Source organism: Phoenix dactylifera, chromosome 6, assembly GCF_009389715.1.
Source record: "Phoenix dactylifera cultivar Barhee BC4 chromosome 6, palm_55x_up_171113_PBpolish2nd_filt_p, whole genome shotgun sequence".
In the NCBI taxonomy this organism is placed as follows: Eukaryota; Viridiplantae; Streptophyta; class Magnoliopsida; order Arecales; family Arecaceae; genus Phoenix; species Phoenix dactylifera.
Genome location: NC_052397.1, coordinates 7,121,335 through 7,138,271, shown reverse-complemented (window position 1 = coordinate 7,138,271; position 16,937 = coordinate 7,121,335).

Here is a 16,937-nt window from a genome sequence, read left to right as displayed (position 1 = left end):
TCCCTTTCTTTTTTTGGTGGGGGACAGGGCTTGAGCCAAACGGATGTGAGGACTGGGATGATTGGTTTTGATTTTTCTTTTCTACTTTTTTTTTTTCCCGATTTTTGGTAATGGTTGGATTGTATGAGTGGTTTTGCTTCCATCATCAGGTTGCTTTCTTGCCAATTATCTTTTTTTTAGTATATCTCTTCTTACCATGCTCAAAGATTTTGTCCCCCCTGTCTATCAAATTTTACAGAAATCCCCCTTAAAGTTGGGAGGTGGTGATATTATTCTCAACCTCTGCACGTGAGGATAACGTAATCCACACACTCTCGCTTGGAGTTCTGCGGAATACAGTGGGCAGCATTGTGATGCTTCTAGAAATAATTCCAGTCTTATCCATGCCCATCCAATGGCACAGGAATAATTTAGAAGTGTCATAATAAGGCTATATATGTTTTATTTGTCAACTTGAATTCAAACAACGCATAAATATTTTATAGCAGTCAATTGGAACAAATCTTGGACATGTTACCACCTGGCCTACTCTTGCAACTCTAGCTATGTAAATAAATTGTAAGATAACAAACAATTATCTTTTTCTCTCCTTCATGATTTTTTTTTTCTGGATAATGAGATGTGATGAATAATAAGATCTTCTGCAAGCTCTTCATCTACAATTTACCTATTGAATTGTTTATTTGCTTATTTTGTGTTCTAATTATTGTCTTTTTGATGCATAAATTTTTACTAGATTTTACCCATTCCTTTTAGGTGATTAAATGGTTGAGATGGAAATTTAGTCTTCTCTTTGTTTTCTCCTTTTCTTGTATTCCCGTGGATAATTGAGTATGAACTGTTCTAAGTTTAATTCATGACTCTCTCTTTTTTCTGTGAAGCCTATAAACATATTATTCATGATTTGATGGTTCACTAAAGTAGAAATGATCTTCTGGAGAAATGGGTGCAACAAATAAACCTCGAGATTCAATATTTTTTATTTATGAGCAATGTTATCAGCGTTCCTCGTATGGTAGTTCTCTTGTCATAACATAAGAATTTTAGTTGAGTTATGGTGCCACACATGGAGGATTAGGCAATTATGAAATTGCCAAATCAGCATATGCGTGCCTTAAAAATTTTGTGCACAAATAACAGATCCCCTGAAACATTTTTCGTTTATTTATATATGCATGTTTAAATATCTTTTTCTTTTGTTTGTCCATGATAATTGAGCTTACCTTAAAAGCTAGACATAATGTCCATGGCCGTTGTTGATAACACCCTCCCGGGCATGATACCACCAAGAAAGGGACAATAGTGGTGTTCCTCCATGCACCATCATTTTCATGGTCAACCCAGGCAAAAAGCTTTACAAGCAATTTAGTGAATGTTATTTTGTGATTTTATTCTCAAAAGAGAAATTAGAAAGATCATAGATGCAAAAAAAAAAAAAAAATCAAGGTTAGAATTATCTTTAGCATTATATCATAGTAACCTTGCACAAAAAGATGCAACCCTATAGGGGTTTACTTTAGTAGTATATATATGACTGTAATATAAATATACTATTCGAGCTCCTTTGATTTTTATTTTCTAACAAGATCTCACAGACGTCAAGAGATTGTTGAAAAACTAAACAGATCTTTTATTTTTTATTTTGCCTACAATTGATGGGGGCATGGGCATGGACCAATTCATGATGAGAACTCTGCATGCGAGCCTCTAGATTATGAATAATATATTGCATTAAAATAACCTCCAATATTGATCCAGCTTTCAAGCATGGGTGATGACTGCCAACTTTAGGTTAAGCAAGCTTTCAAGATGTCTATTGTTTGTTGAATGGTATCTCATGTGATCTGAGAAAAAGAGACTATAGTCTATCCTAAAGCACGAGACTCTCGATTGAAGTCCAATCTATACGTATTGGTGAGTCCCCTCAGACTTCTAGTTTCCTGCATGCATAGCCAGTTATAAAATTACAGCCATCCATGTCTGTTCACACATGCATTACGTGCGATTGGAACTCGCCAATATGAAAAGAAACACCAAAAAAGAATAGAACAAATAGTTTAGCAGAAGCAAATTAAATTCTCCAAGCAAACACAATCTGTTGCTCTCCTTTACATTTAACAAGTGATGCATAAGATTAACATGTTAGGGAGGCAGAGAAGAGAACAAATTCTAGCATGGGGTTTGGTTGTTATGTTCCCTCTTCTGTCCCCCATTCCCGATTATTCTTCTTTCCATATGCCCTTGGCTCTCGGAGTACTGTGAGGACCACAATCTAATGGGAATTCTCCTCCTACCACTCATTTGGTACTCCTTTTTTCCTTAGTGGATTCTACACAACAAATTGTCAACACCTTTATCAGTTTTGTCATAAAAACACACTTATTTCTTGAAAACAAATACACCCGTAGAAGTTGTTAGTCTGGTTCTCTCTCTCTCTCTCTCTCTCTCTCTCTCTCTCTCTCTCTCTCTCTCTCTCTCTCTCTGTGTGTGTGTGTGTGTGTGTGTGTGTGTGTGTGTGTGTGTGTGTGTTACGCAACATGCTTTCACTATCTCTCTCAAACATATACACACAAAGGTGAGGGTGGTATTTTCTTATTAGTTTGATTGCTAGGGATTAATTTGGAGGTTGATGGAAGCATATTGTGATATTTTTGTGTTGTATTTTTCTAGGGTGACTCTTTTTTTCTAGTGAAGTCCCTTTGATCACCTAAAAGATTAGCATTTAGATGTCTCTAGGATCTAATTATCCAACAAATGGTTAATATTGCACCTCTTTGACCTTTTTTCCTCTCTAAATGCTAGAACGTTACCTTGGATACGCTCAAAAATTGCAAAAGAAAAAGAAAGAAATGTTAGAGCTTTGAACCATCATCTAGTTAAAAATGAATAATGCTGCATATGTACACACAAAAATTCTCTTCATATGTGGCAAGAGGCTAGTGGTGTAGCTCGAATATTTGTTACTATACAGGTGACCAAATGATCATGAAGTTGCCAAATCAATTTATGGGCTAACATAATTTGCATATGTGCATGAGAGGAAAAATTATTGCCTGCATTGTGTCCACCACCATGCTAGCACATGCCACCAATCACCATAGTGTATTGCTACGGGCCAATTACTCAAACATAGACGGGATGAATGAAACTCATTCTAGCATGTTTTAGCGATTGGCGACGTGCACCAGCATGGCCGTGCATGTAGGATTCTAGATGCATCCCATATATATTGCTTTACCCTAGTTGTTGCACTGTGGAGTCCAAGTATTAACCTAAATTCAATAAGAGTCAGGGAATATGGTTTCAGCATTAATCTAGAATTTCTTTTTCTTTGTATAAAAAAAAGACAGCTATCTTTCTTTGAAAATTGTATCAGAACTTTTAATTTTATTTATATTAGAAAAATTTAGAGAGTACTCTTGGTAGAGGGCGCACGCATTCTCTTGGTTCATTCAGCGGATAACTATGCCCTTACAAAATTCTTCATGCATTTTGGCTACGGAGGCAAGCAAGTCTAGGAGGGCCTGCGTCCATCCTGACTTGGCTTTAAGTGTCACTTTGGGAGACAAATTAACCCTTGGAGCCGTGGAGTCCAAGACTAAGGTGTTAGACTTAACCCTTGGAGCTAATCTTCATGGGGTCTAGTGTAAATTAATATAATTTGAACTATTTTTTTAGCCAGGAAACCATCTCAATGTTAAAATAAGACATTTAATCTATAAAATAATGTCCTGAATTAAAATGTGATTCAGTTATAATGGCTGTAGAAAATCATAATGCAGTACACTCTCAACTTGGAGGGCTACAAGCACCTAAATATCATAGGAACATGACTAGTCTGTACAAAATTAAATGCTAAGCAATAAGTAAATAAACATAAAATCTTAAATAAGCAATAATAAATAAAAAGAATAATAATGAAAAACAAATAATCTTTACAAAGAAACCAAGAGAAATGAGGATTTGCAGGCTTAGGAACTTTTTTTTTTTTCCAATTCAGGATGGTTTGCGATGGTTGTATGTTATTTTTGCACTCTTAATATTTAAATAAAATTATAAATAAGTTCGGACACATTATATAAAATTTTATTTAATTTTTTAAACAGAACTTTTATTTAAACTTTTTCTAGAAAAGTAATTATTTAAATTTTAATTAGTAGATCCATGTCATGTTATGAACACTCCTTTCAGGTAAATGTCTGCCGTGGCCTAGATTTAGTCAAAACTGTTATAGATTTCTACTACAAGCTACTAAAGATCTGTGATGCTTATGAATTTCTAGAAAAGGCTGCCGTATGTTTCAAAGCTTAAGATTGCGGTGTCCTACGTGGCAAGAATATAGAAGGCATAGTACATCACCGCATATTACATCTTATCTTAAACAGGACAGAGTACAAAGAAACAAGATCTTGCATCAATGAAACCCATCCAATTTACTCTACTTGCTCAATTGTCGGTGTAATGCCCGGCCTCTTGTAGTGACCAGCCTAAAAAACTTGACCCAAATTGGCCCAAAAATCTAAAGCTAATATTATATATATATAATATAGCGAAGAAAATATATATTCTCTCTCTTTTCTTTCTTTTTCTCTCTTTTTTTAATCCTTTTGACTTGTGGACCTGCAGTGGATCCCATCAAGCATAGGTTGATCACATAAGAGATCCTGACCCTTAGCTGTTGGGGAGTATATTGGTCACCACCCTATTTCTTGTTGAACATCGTTAAGTTTTGTCATCCTTAATCTCTATTGAGCCATCTATATCCTAATCTAACCTTGATCAAAAAAGATTACTTTAGTCAAACCAATTCAAGACATCGACACTACCGCTTAGCCAACCTTATCCATCTTCTATCCTTGCTTTGATTTTTACTATAATATTCTCTAATTATTGAGCTTGATCTTCTATAAAGGGGCTAGGACTTGGGGTTTTTATTTCAAAATTTTCCATGGTTAACTTTGATAGAAATATAACGTTGAATATTAGGTTCTGAAAGATTTCTTTGCTTGTTGTTCGTGCAAGATAATCAATGGTCCATCTTTCTAGATATTTCGTTTAAATAATTTTATTTTTTAAAATTAGATAAATTAGTTATTGATTTATATGTGATTTATGAGTTTTGTAAAATTGTGTTTCTAAAACATTTTATACATTTTTTTATATAAATACCAAGAGGCAAACATACAGTTGGCTGCAGGTGTGGATTTGCCAACTCCATCTTTTTGGCTACTTTTAAGAATAGAATGTCGCCCTTGACTTGCTTGCCCCAGCACGACCGGTGTAAGGCTTCGCCGTTTGAGAACACAAGGCTTCACTGTTTGAGAACACAATTCAACATTTTTGATTTAGCCCTCCCAACTCAAAAATGGCGAGCGAGCTGACGGAAGCGTGGTAACCCCGAGGAGGGGGTCGCCTAAGAAGTCTCTTACTGTACTGGGGACCGGTTGGTCAGGCGAAAAGTAAACTTACAATTTTGAGATTTTTAGGGTATTATTATTTATTCATTTAATATGGAATATGCATACTTTGATTAGATTATGGTATATATATTATTTCATAAAAAGAGCTTTGATATGTATCAGATTTAAAATTTTAGCATCACTATGTTATAGACCTTGCCAATTAGAGGTTATACATTAGTACACTGATTATTATTGAGCTCATTGTTTCTGTTTTTGGCCTTGCCACAAGATCTAAATATAGCATTCTAGCCTACACTATAGAGTACAAGTTTGTCATCCAGTCCACTTCGTTAGGTATAAATGTGGTTTAGTTTCTGTTTTTGGCCTAGCCATAAGTGTGGTCATAGTTAAAGACTATTGAGCTAAATGTGATTTATTCCAAATTAAATTTATAATTATATATATGAATATCCGAAAGATACTGGTTTTACTAAATTTGTATTTTGAAAAAAAAAATGATTAGGTCTTTACACTACTTCGGGGTAATTTATATGTGACTATTGTATATTATGCTATTATATGAATTATCTAATTAAGATATTCGTTATTTACTAAGCTGTTAAGCTCATTATCTCTTCTTTCTTTCTAGATTTAGTTTCTTAGTTGCCAATGCGGTACAGCCTTAGGAGTGAGACAATACCAACATAGTTTAGATTTAGATTTATTATTATCGTTTTATAGGATTATTAATTAAGGTTTAATTGATGTAAGCCTTTTAATTTTTATTTATCTGTTAGATTTGTTAATTAATTAAATATTAGATTTTAGTTATTTTAATTATCTCTGCTGCCATATATTTGATGTCATGTTGAAATACTTTACATACCTGTGGAAAGAGTTATCAACAAGTATGCAGCGATTTTCAACTCTTGTTTTCAAGTCGGGGGCATGACATTGGGGACCATTACTCCTATAAAGCTTCAACAAATGGATTCAAAAGATAACAAGAAAGAGACAAGTGCACATCTCTCTCGGTCCTGGATTCTTGGCAAAATCTTGTGCTTTAATTACATCGCCATCCTATCTACTGGATAGCTGCTCAAGGTATCCTTTGATGTTTGGATAACCCAACAAGTGCAGGAATATTATGCTATCAAACCATGGTATCACGTTCCAAAAATCATGACTTGCTTAGCACTGTTGCCGCTAAAGCCATCTTTGATATTTCGTACCACATACATGTATAGATGCGATATACATATTGAGAAGATCCTTGCATGCCAAAGTGCTTTATCTGTATGATATCCTCATATGTAGTTTAGAAGTGCAATTTCAGACCTTTCAATTTAGTTGAAGCTATTAGTCTTATAACTCTAAATTGATTGCATTCGTTTAGTGTCGGTTGAACGAAAAAAAAAAATCAATAAATTATGAGATTTGACATACTTACCTCGGTGAGATGCCAGCATAGTGGAACAAAAATCATATGGGACAGGCACTATAGAATATCTTATAGGGCGGGACTCCTATTTTGCTACATTTTTTCTAGCACTCAACTTGAAGAAAAAACTCAAAAGTCAAATGAGAATAAGGCTCCTACTACTAACGGAGTTCATCAATCTCATAACTTTAAAAGATAAATGCGAGATGATTCATTGCTTCGTGTATATCAGCTGGTCATATAATGTGTACTGATAAAAAGTATGTTCTGAAAATTGTATATCGGTTTACTTGAAAATATGTATTGGATCACTATTAGATGTATATCAGTTAAGCTTGCAGTCTATATCAGAAAATCAATGAGTGTATATCACCAGCCATGGAGTGTGTATGGGTGACTATGATATTCTGAAAATTGTATATTAATTTACTTAAAAGTGTGTATTAAGTTGCTAGATAACTAATTTGTTAAGTGTATATTATCTGACCCGTATTGTGTACTGGTGATCACCATATTCTAGAAATTGGGTATTAATTTACCTAAATTTGTTGATTGACTTGCTAAATAACTAATTTGTTTGGCATGTATTAGTTGGCCATGTAGTATGTATTGCAAATTTTTTTATTTTTTTTAATCATCGAACTAACGACTCCATTAATAGAAGAAATCTATAAGTTTTGGATTTCTTCTTTAAGATATGCACTGCAAAAAAAGTGGTAAAATAGAACGTTTAAGCCATATTTTTTTCTCTAGTGCCCACCCCATATGATTTTTGTTCAACATATGATTCCAGGGTCATGCAAAACTGTGCCATGTGTATTGTTTCTTTATCACGAACATTGCTAATCGTGTGTAAGATCACAAAAATAGAAATCATACATGTTCTACAGCTCATTATCATGTCTAGACCATTATAATATAAGAAAGATGGAATATGTAAAGAATCCAACTATATTTTATCAAAGTCCAAACCAAAATCATAAGCTAGTAGGTAGTTGGCTCCATGAGTATATAAACCACAACATGGTTCCTTCCCTATCCGATTTGGGATTGTCATCACTCACCCCTTCTCCTGTGTAGGGTTCGAGAGACATAACGTAAAGAACTGCAGCATGTGGATCGAACATGAGATCGAGTATTGGAGAATTGGTGAGCATAAGAGATTGTAGGCTCTAGTACCATATTAAAGTCTAATCCAAAAGCTTAAGGTAGCAGATGGATGGGCTCGTGAGTATAAAAGTCCATAAAAGTTTGAGCATTAAAAGCTATAAGATTGGTAAATATCATCTCTTATGGGCAACTTATATTGTACAATAGATAAGGCGTCACTTGGACTTGAACCTTATTTAGTATTAAATATACTAATCTAAAAGAGCCATAGGGGACTAGGCATTGAACTAGCTTCGTTGTACTCAGATTTTAATAAATAATACACACAGCATGGAGAGGAGTAGGCCTCGAACTTTCAAAGTTTCTAAAACAGAAATTGGAGAGGATGATTAGATATTAAAGATTGGGATTAAATGAGAAATAAAGGTTAAGGCAATAAGGTTGTTACAAAGAGACGAAGAGAGCAGTAAAATAAGTTTGTTAGACTGAGGTTTGTTAAGATAGAGATAAGTAAAAATTTGGGTTGTTAAAAAACTTTTATCAAATATGGATTTGAATGCAAGAGAGAAGATATGTCAAATTTCTATTTTGCAAAATTACCCATGCTAATGATGTCCTGTTATCCAGCGTTCTTTTTGGAAATCAAACAACATTCCATCCAGAAATTTGACAGACTCAAAAGATCTCAATACTGTCCTTTTTTTGGGGTGTGGTATAAATAATGATCATATGCTCTATTCCAACACATCTTGTTAGGTTGTCCAGTTTCCAAGCCACCAAGAGATAACTTATGACATGCTGATTTATTACAAAGATGAAATAGTGATCTGATTGGTTCCTAAAACACCCTGTCTTGAACTGCTGAACATTAACAAAAGACAGTCATATATAATTTTTACTGGCACTGGAAGTCGAGCAAGCTGCTTTGAGATCACACGCATCTTTGGATTCAGTGCTTTTGATGTGAATCTCAAAGTGGGTTGGTCAACGCTTAACCACCTAATTAAAGTTGGGCAAAAGCCTACTTTATAAAGTGCTATGTCATGTAAAATTACTATGTTTAGGTGCCTTTTGGAGGCAAAGAAGCAAGTTCGGGTTTGGCACCTTCGTTTTCTTAGACGCAATGATACCTTATTGGCCCAAAAAAATAGTCGAAGTTTGATGTCTTAAATATTTTGACTGACCAAAAACTAATATTCTTGCATGATGTTGCCATTTGACAAGGAGATGATCTGAAACTTTGTGCATTCGGGAGCACGCTTACATTCTGAACAGCCCCATGAAAGCCACACACACTCTCTCTCAGGGCGGCCCAATATATTTGGAGGCCTAAGACGGATTCAGTGAATGAAGCCTTTTTTTTAAATAATAAAAATTTAATAAGTATAAAATATTAAAAAAAGGTATGAAAATAGATAGCCATCAAGTACTCATTCCAACAAAAATGCATGTATGCAACAAAAATAGATTTATAAATTATTTTAACTTAATATAATTTTTGAATGGAAGCATAGAAAAGTAATTATGCTTAAGGAAGAGCCCATAAAATTTATTAAATAACTGAGATAATGCTTGATGGTACTGTTTACCATGTCAAGCAAGAGCAGAGTAGGAAAAGGTTATCCCATGGCACTTCATGGTCAAGGTGAAGGAAAGAATTTGTCCAAAATGGAACCTCTCTATAGAAGAAAGTAGGGGCATTATGGGAAATTCACTCTATCTAATTAATAAAAGTCCCATCCCACCATCTCCCCTTCAAGTGAGTACCCAAGCAGCCACTGCAACATCACGGCACAGCAGCCATTCAACCCCCCCTCCCTCCTTTTCTTTCTCTACCCTCCAAGAAGTCCATCTCCAATCCCCCTATCTTTCTTGCTGATGGCCCAGCTGGATCAGGAGTAATGTGAGGGAAGGAAAACCAAGACCAAGGCCAAAACCAAAAAAGAGAAGGGATGAAAGATAAGAGTGGCTTCTGACGTGTATGAAGCCAACCAAATCCCTCCTCTCTCTTTCTCTCCACCCAAAACAAAACTACTATCCCCAACTTCCCAAATTGCCCCTCTACAGGCCAGGAAACTCTCCACCTCCCTTCCATTAAGGGGGAAGACTCGTAGCCAGCTTCTGTTCCCGTTTTACATGGGGCCTTTGCTTCCTTTTGGTCAGCCTCCCGGGGGCCTTTCGTTGGCTCGGGGCCTTAGGCGACCGCCTCGGTCGCCTAGGGCTCGAGGCGGCCCTACTCTCTCTTGATGTGAACGTGATGGTTATCTCAAGGGCATGCCAAGATGACAAAGAGGAGAGAAGGATTGTAATTTATTTGAGGAAAATAAGGAATGTAAAAAAATTAACTTCAGTAAAGTTAGAGCTGCATCAACAAAACCCTTTCAAAAATCCCTATTTACAATTACAATAAAAATGATGACCATTATTAATGATATCGATAAAAATAATATACTCTACTCTAAGTGATTTCTAGAAAATGATAAACAACTTTGAAAAGCACTATAGGACCTTAATCGAAATTAGCCAACTCAAAAATCAGATTGGAAAATTGATTTCTAATAACAGTGGTTGCTAGAACACTTTATTCTAAGTGAATTTAACTTGGTGATCCAGCAAAGTTGGCAAAGTTGTTAGAATTTAGACATTTCAATACTTTTAAATTTATTATCTCAAAAACTTAGATTCAGACCAGAAACTACTTTATGCTATCTCCAAAAAGAAAAAGAAAAAAAAAAAAGGAGATCCAACTCAACTAATTTTGAGAATTGGCCATAAAATGCTTTACTTCTATACTACATATAATACAAAATCATCAAAGCTTTTTATGTATATTTTTATGAATTATTTTATATTTATTTGATACTATGTTTCTATTTTATATATTTCCATATCAATTACATTATTATGTTTAAAATATTTAACTCTGTATTAACTCAATCTACTTGTGCAAATCCAAGCAAGTTAGAATCGACCATAATAAAATTTTAGCTAAATAAAAAACATTGTTTATCTAATTATGTACACTTTGAACTCTTCTTACTTTTTTTCAAGTAAAAAAAAAATTGTCGAGAATTTAGAACTGTTACCAAGATAACTGCAGCATCGCAATTGCTTCTTAGACCATGAGTATCATTCACTTCTTGATAATCAAACATTAATTTTATAAGAAACTTTAACAAGTAAAGACAATAAACGGCCCTTGGAGAAGAAGAGGTAAAATAGAAGGGAAAATGTAAGGGGTGCTTGAGAAAGAGAGGCCTAGGAGCCCAAAGGAAAATTCATTGGACCGCGGTATCAATGCTCCTTACTTCCCTCTTGGGGCACCACTTTCAAAGGAGCAACCTAGGAACATAAAGTCTTTAGCACATTTATGATGAAGTAACTCTGGCGGGCCAACCACGGTACTTAATAAGTCTCTTGACATGTCATCATATCACGTAGCACGGGAGAATTAATTGGATGCATTACGTGGGACCGTCGTGGAGTTGCCATACAAATCACCATGTACTTTGCCTCAACACCAGACAAAATTCGAAACCAAGGTTGGGCTTGCAACATTTTTCTCTTGGAATGACCTACAACCATAGCTTATGCTTGCATTAAAATGACAAAGCTAGCCAATATGGGATCCAGGCACAGCACCTAAGTACGTGACTATGGTTTTTTTCTAATCTCGTGTGAGCATTATTTATAGAGTCAAGAGCCAAAATACTTCACAGCGATGGAGGAACAAGTACATAGCAAGTTTAAATTTTTTTTGAAAATAGCACATTTTTATAATAATCAACTGACATTTTCTAGAAATGGATGGTTAAAGACTTCCTGCTATATTATGGTCACGGTGCACGACATCCTATTTAACGTTTGAAGCTAATTTGAGTATGACCTAATTCAAATATTCCACACAGGCGTTATACGACCCATATATTAATTTTTATTTCACTGTATATTAATGGTTGCTTGGGTCTCCGATGTTGCTCCACAGAACATTTTCCGTAGATCTCGTATGTCCTTTTCATGATGTAATTCTGACAAGAATATGATGTCAGTGGTTTGTATTCAATCAGCTTCTGCCTGGCGTGTGGTCCTTCTGTGCTGAGATTTTGCCTGTACTTGTACTCATGGTTTAAACCTTGGAAGAACCTAACATTACTTTTTGGGACGTACTATCATTTTTTAAGTTAAATTTGATAAGAAAAATTGAATTTTGAAAAATAGTATTTTATATAGAGAAAGATTAAGATGAAAAAAATGCCCATTATTCACATCAGATGGATCATTATAATACGGCAATTATAATACCAAATAATGTGTTATAATAATGTATCATTATCTCTTCTTCAATTACTTCACAACCACATTCTCTGAATCTATATTAAAATAATAATAATAGGAGCAGCAACAAGCTAAAAATATATATATATATATATATATATATATATATCTCGCTATAATGATCATTATATTTTCTTCTGTTATTTTATCGATCTTACTTTATGAGCCTATATAACAAGATGATAATAATAATGGCAATAGGGATTACTCTCAAAACCTCTATTTCTTTTTCAAAACTATAAATATTAAAGAGAAATCTATCCTATCCATGTTATAATCTTCATTTTATCTGGGATATCAATCCATTTCAATATTGTGCATTCTTTATTTTTTCTTTTTTTGTGCGTGCAATAAATCGAAAGCCCCAAAACAACTAAAAAGGTGTTCAAATAAATACTCTACAAAGTTGGCCCGAAGAAGAGATAGTCCAAATGACAGCCAAATGAGAGTGAATTATCAACGAAGAATTCTTCCAAATGGAAAAATAATCGCATGCTAAACACAAATTTTGAAGCTTCTTGTACATTGCACCTTTTTCTGATAAAAATCGTGGCGGATCTAAACTAGAGCTGATCGCGGCCAGGCCGTGCTTCATGCCTAAACTCTATTTTTTAATCGATTTCTAAACAACACGCTTAAAATGTTGGCTCAATGCTGAAGTCCATTCCTAAAATAATTAGCACTACAGGAAATGTGAGTTTTGCCGACTATGTTTTTCCGACGCTAGGAGAAAGCGTCGGAAAAGTTTGGCTCAGCGCCAACCTTTGCCGAAGCTTTGATCTAGCGTCGGTAAATCTGCAACAACAACGACGCTTTAGAGCGTCGTTACAACTTTGAGAAACAACGACGCTTTTAAGCGTCGTTATAAAACATAAAACCCCAACCGTCGCCAGGCCCCCTCTCCTCATTTTCTATCAGTCGATGCCCTAGCTACGCACCGTCGACCTCCTCCTCCTCCTCCTCTTTGTTTTTAACGCTCGCTCGGCCCCCTCTCCTCATACTCTCTCGGTTGAGCCCCATCCCTAGCCCCGATCGGCGATCGATCGAAGATTCGCTTCTCCGCCGCCGTCGACCTTGCCGCCGTCTGAGGTAAGCCTCCCCTTCTCCTTCTCTTTCTCCTCCTCCTCCTCCTCCTCCTCTTTGTTTTCTTCTTGTTTTTAACGCTCGCCCGGCCCCCTCTCCTCATCCTCTCTCGGTCGATGCCCTAGCTGCGTGCCAACATTTGACCTCCATCCCGAGACCTAGCTACTCCGCCGCCGTCGACCTCGCCGTCGTCTGAGGTAAGTGATCCTTTTCCTTCAAAAATTAATGACACTCGACAACATTTTCTTTCAACAAATTAGAAATTACCAACCTGCAATAACCCATTCATTTTTGTACATTTGGTGTCTGCAGCCAGTAACAGGCCTCCGCAAAGCTTTCCTGCATTATTTCATTTCTAATTCATTTTTATACGTCTCACAACTTTATGATAGCCTAATTTCGTATTGGTATGAACAAGAAAGATCCGGTTTCTTCTTATTTAAATTTCTGGTTGTTTCTTCTTTTCCTTTTAAGGGTTGCTTTTTTATGTCATGTGCAAGATGATTCTTCTTCTTGTTCATGAGTCCATTTGACATGCCACAAATCTGATGGCAGACTCTGTCTAATTTTTGGTTTTAAAGAATTTGTCTAGATCTTAAGATTAGGTCATGTCTATCTTCTTCTTCTTCTTTTCCTTTGCTTCTTTTCTTTTTATGCATAGTTTCTTTTTCGTTGCGTGCTGTCTGTCTTCGGAGCACTGCTGGGCTTTAGAAAATATTTGAAGTTAATAATATACCAATGGTGTAGCTCTGTCTTTAAAAGTTAGGAGGTGGAAGTATTGATCTCCAACTAGTTCCTGAAATTGTCTCTTTTTTTTGTGTGTGAGAACTGGTTTGAAGGGGCCTATGACTGTGTGTATAGCTGAAAAAGCTCCATTGCATGGATTTCTATAGGAGGCAGTGCCGGCTCGAGCCTTAGGCGACTGAGGCGGTCGCCTAAGGCCCCCGGCCCAGGGAAGGCCCCCACCAGAAGATGCTGCAGCTATACAAACACTCATTCCTTCCATTCTCGTCTTCCCCCTTCGTCTTCCACTCTTATCTTTCATCCCTTCTCTTTTTTGGTTTTGGTCTTGGTTTTCCTTCCCTCACATTACTCCTGATCCAGCTGGGCCATCGGGAAGAAAGATAGGGGGATCGGAGATGGACTTCTTGGAGGGTGGAGATTCTTTTAATTTTCTCCTCTCGGTTTCTTCTCCCCTCTTGGGTGGTAGAGAGAGAAAAGGAGCTAGAGGGAGTTGAATGGCTGCTGTGCTGTGATGTTGCAGTTGCTGCTTGGGTACTCACTTGAAGGGGAGACGGTGGGATGGGACTTTTATTTATTGGATGGAGTGAATTTCCCATAATGCCCCTACTTTCTCTTATAGAGAGGTGCAATTTTTTTATTACCTTGACAATGAAGTGGCATGAGATAGCCATTTCCTATTCGGCTTTTGCTTGACATCGTAAACACTATTGTCAAGCATTATCTTAGTTAATTAATCAGTTTCATGGCCCTTCTTTTCGAGCAATTACTTTTATTTACTTTTATTTAAAAATTATATTAAATTAAAAAATTTTTTTACCTATTTTTATTAAATTTATATATCTTTATTGAAATAGTATACTTGATAGCTATCTATTTCTATATCATTTTTTTAAATATTTTATATTTATTAAAAAAAATTATTATTAAAAAAAAGAGGCCTCATTCATTGGATTTGCCTTAGGCCCCCAAATGTATTGGGCCGCCCCTGATAGGAGGGATTGAGAGGACCAGGGGATAATTGATGGTGCTGGATTTTTAATGATTAAGAAGGAGTTGGTGTAATGGTTGTGGATCTTGGAATGCATCATTGCATGTGCCTCTACATGCCTTCCAATTCTAGCAGTGGTGGCAGATTTTTGAAACTTGGGATAATGATGGAGAATAACACTTATTGTCAAGAATTCCAAACGCCCCCCAAAAGGTAAAGTAGATGAAATTTTTGTAACTATAGGCATGTATTAACAATGGTGTTAAGAATATTTTTTCCTGTAATTAGTACTGCAGACTTTGACTCAAGTATCTTTTCCTTCTAGAGGCTGTCAAGCAAATGTGCAAACTGGTGCTCCACCTCCCTGGTTTGAAACAAGTGGAGAACATGAAAAAAGTCTCACATACAAAGGGTTACACATGGATAAGAAGTTAGGGAAGTCACGAAAATTGAATCCTAAATGTGTGGGAGCAGCATGGGCAGAAAAAAGAAGAATTGAACTTGAGATGGAGAAGCGAGGGGAAGTTGTTGCAAAAAGTTATGGCAATTGATTTATAGCAGTAGAACTGGAATGGTTGCTCCATGCTCATAAACGTATTATGTGGAATCTTTGTATGCTGATACTCGTTTAATTCTCAAAGTAACCTTTTCTCAACTTGCTTAGCATATACGTGCCATCAGAAATTTATGGATGCTGCTTCTTTTCATTTATTTGACCGGACAGATGCACACAACTTGTATGTTGGATTTGAATTCTCATTATAGAGCTTCTCTCTCTTCTAACATTTATTGTCCTGTTTAGTTGTTACTTCTTAAATTGTTGTAGGATATCTGACATATGCTAATGCAATATAAATTTTCAGAATTATGTTTAGACATGAGATTATGTTATGGTTGTGTATTCATTAGGCACATTTGCTTGACAGCCTCCAGAAGGAAAAGATACTTGAGTCAAAGTCTGCAATACTAATCACATTCTACGATCGGAATATTGATACTTTTATAAATTACTTTGCATTAAATTACTTTTATAAATTATTTCTATACTTTTAATTAACTAATATTGATTCTTTTTTATGCATACTAGATTACAACATGCCGCGAGGAAAACGTTTTAGAGATATTGAGTTTCAGCACACATCCGTGGGATCTACTTCTGATCGTTCCCAGCAGCCCGATGAGCCTCATACTCAGTCCGGGTCCCAGTTTGCGCACGCGCCACCTGCAGATTGTCCAGACACGGATGACGTGGATGTCCTGGGTATTTCTAATTTCTGTTGCTAAATATCTAAGACCGTAGTCTGATACATGTCAGTGTTTTATATCCTTTTGATATGATACCAGTCATAAAACTTTGTTTAGTTCTTTAATGGAGCCTTCTCAATGTTATCTCTGGTGCCGACCTTATTTGATGGGAAAAAGGTAATCATAGATATTGATGATGGTACTTTTGATATCAGTTATGTATTTCTAAATCAAAACACGGATTTCAAACTGGGAGGAAAATGATCAGGACTTCATATATTTCTTCATGGGCATCTGCTTCAATGTAATCATAGATAGTCCAGTACTTGATCACTTTTCCTTTCATTATTTTGAAAAGTAGCCACCTAGGCTGTGGAGGCAGCAACCCGACCTTAGGTGGTCACCTGGCCTTCCACTCAGTACCAAAACACTTTGGCAGATCTTATATGTTGACCGACCCCCTTGCAAGAACCTCGATGGCAAGGGGAACTAGTATACACAATATCATGGAGTTGTCAATATATTAGGCCTGTTAGTTGAGTGGGTTAGATATGTTTTTTATGGTACTCTATCTTTCTTAGCTACAGCC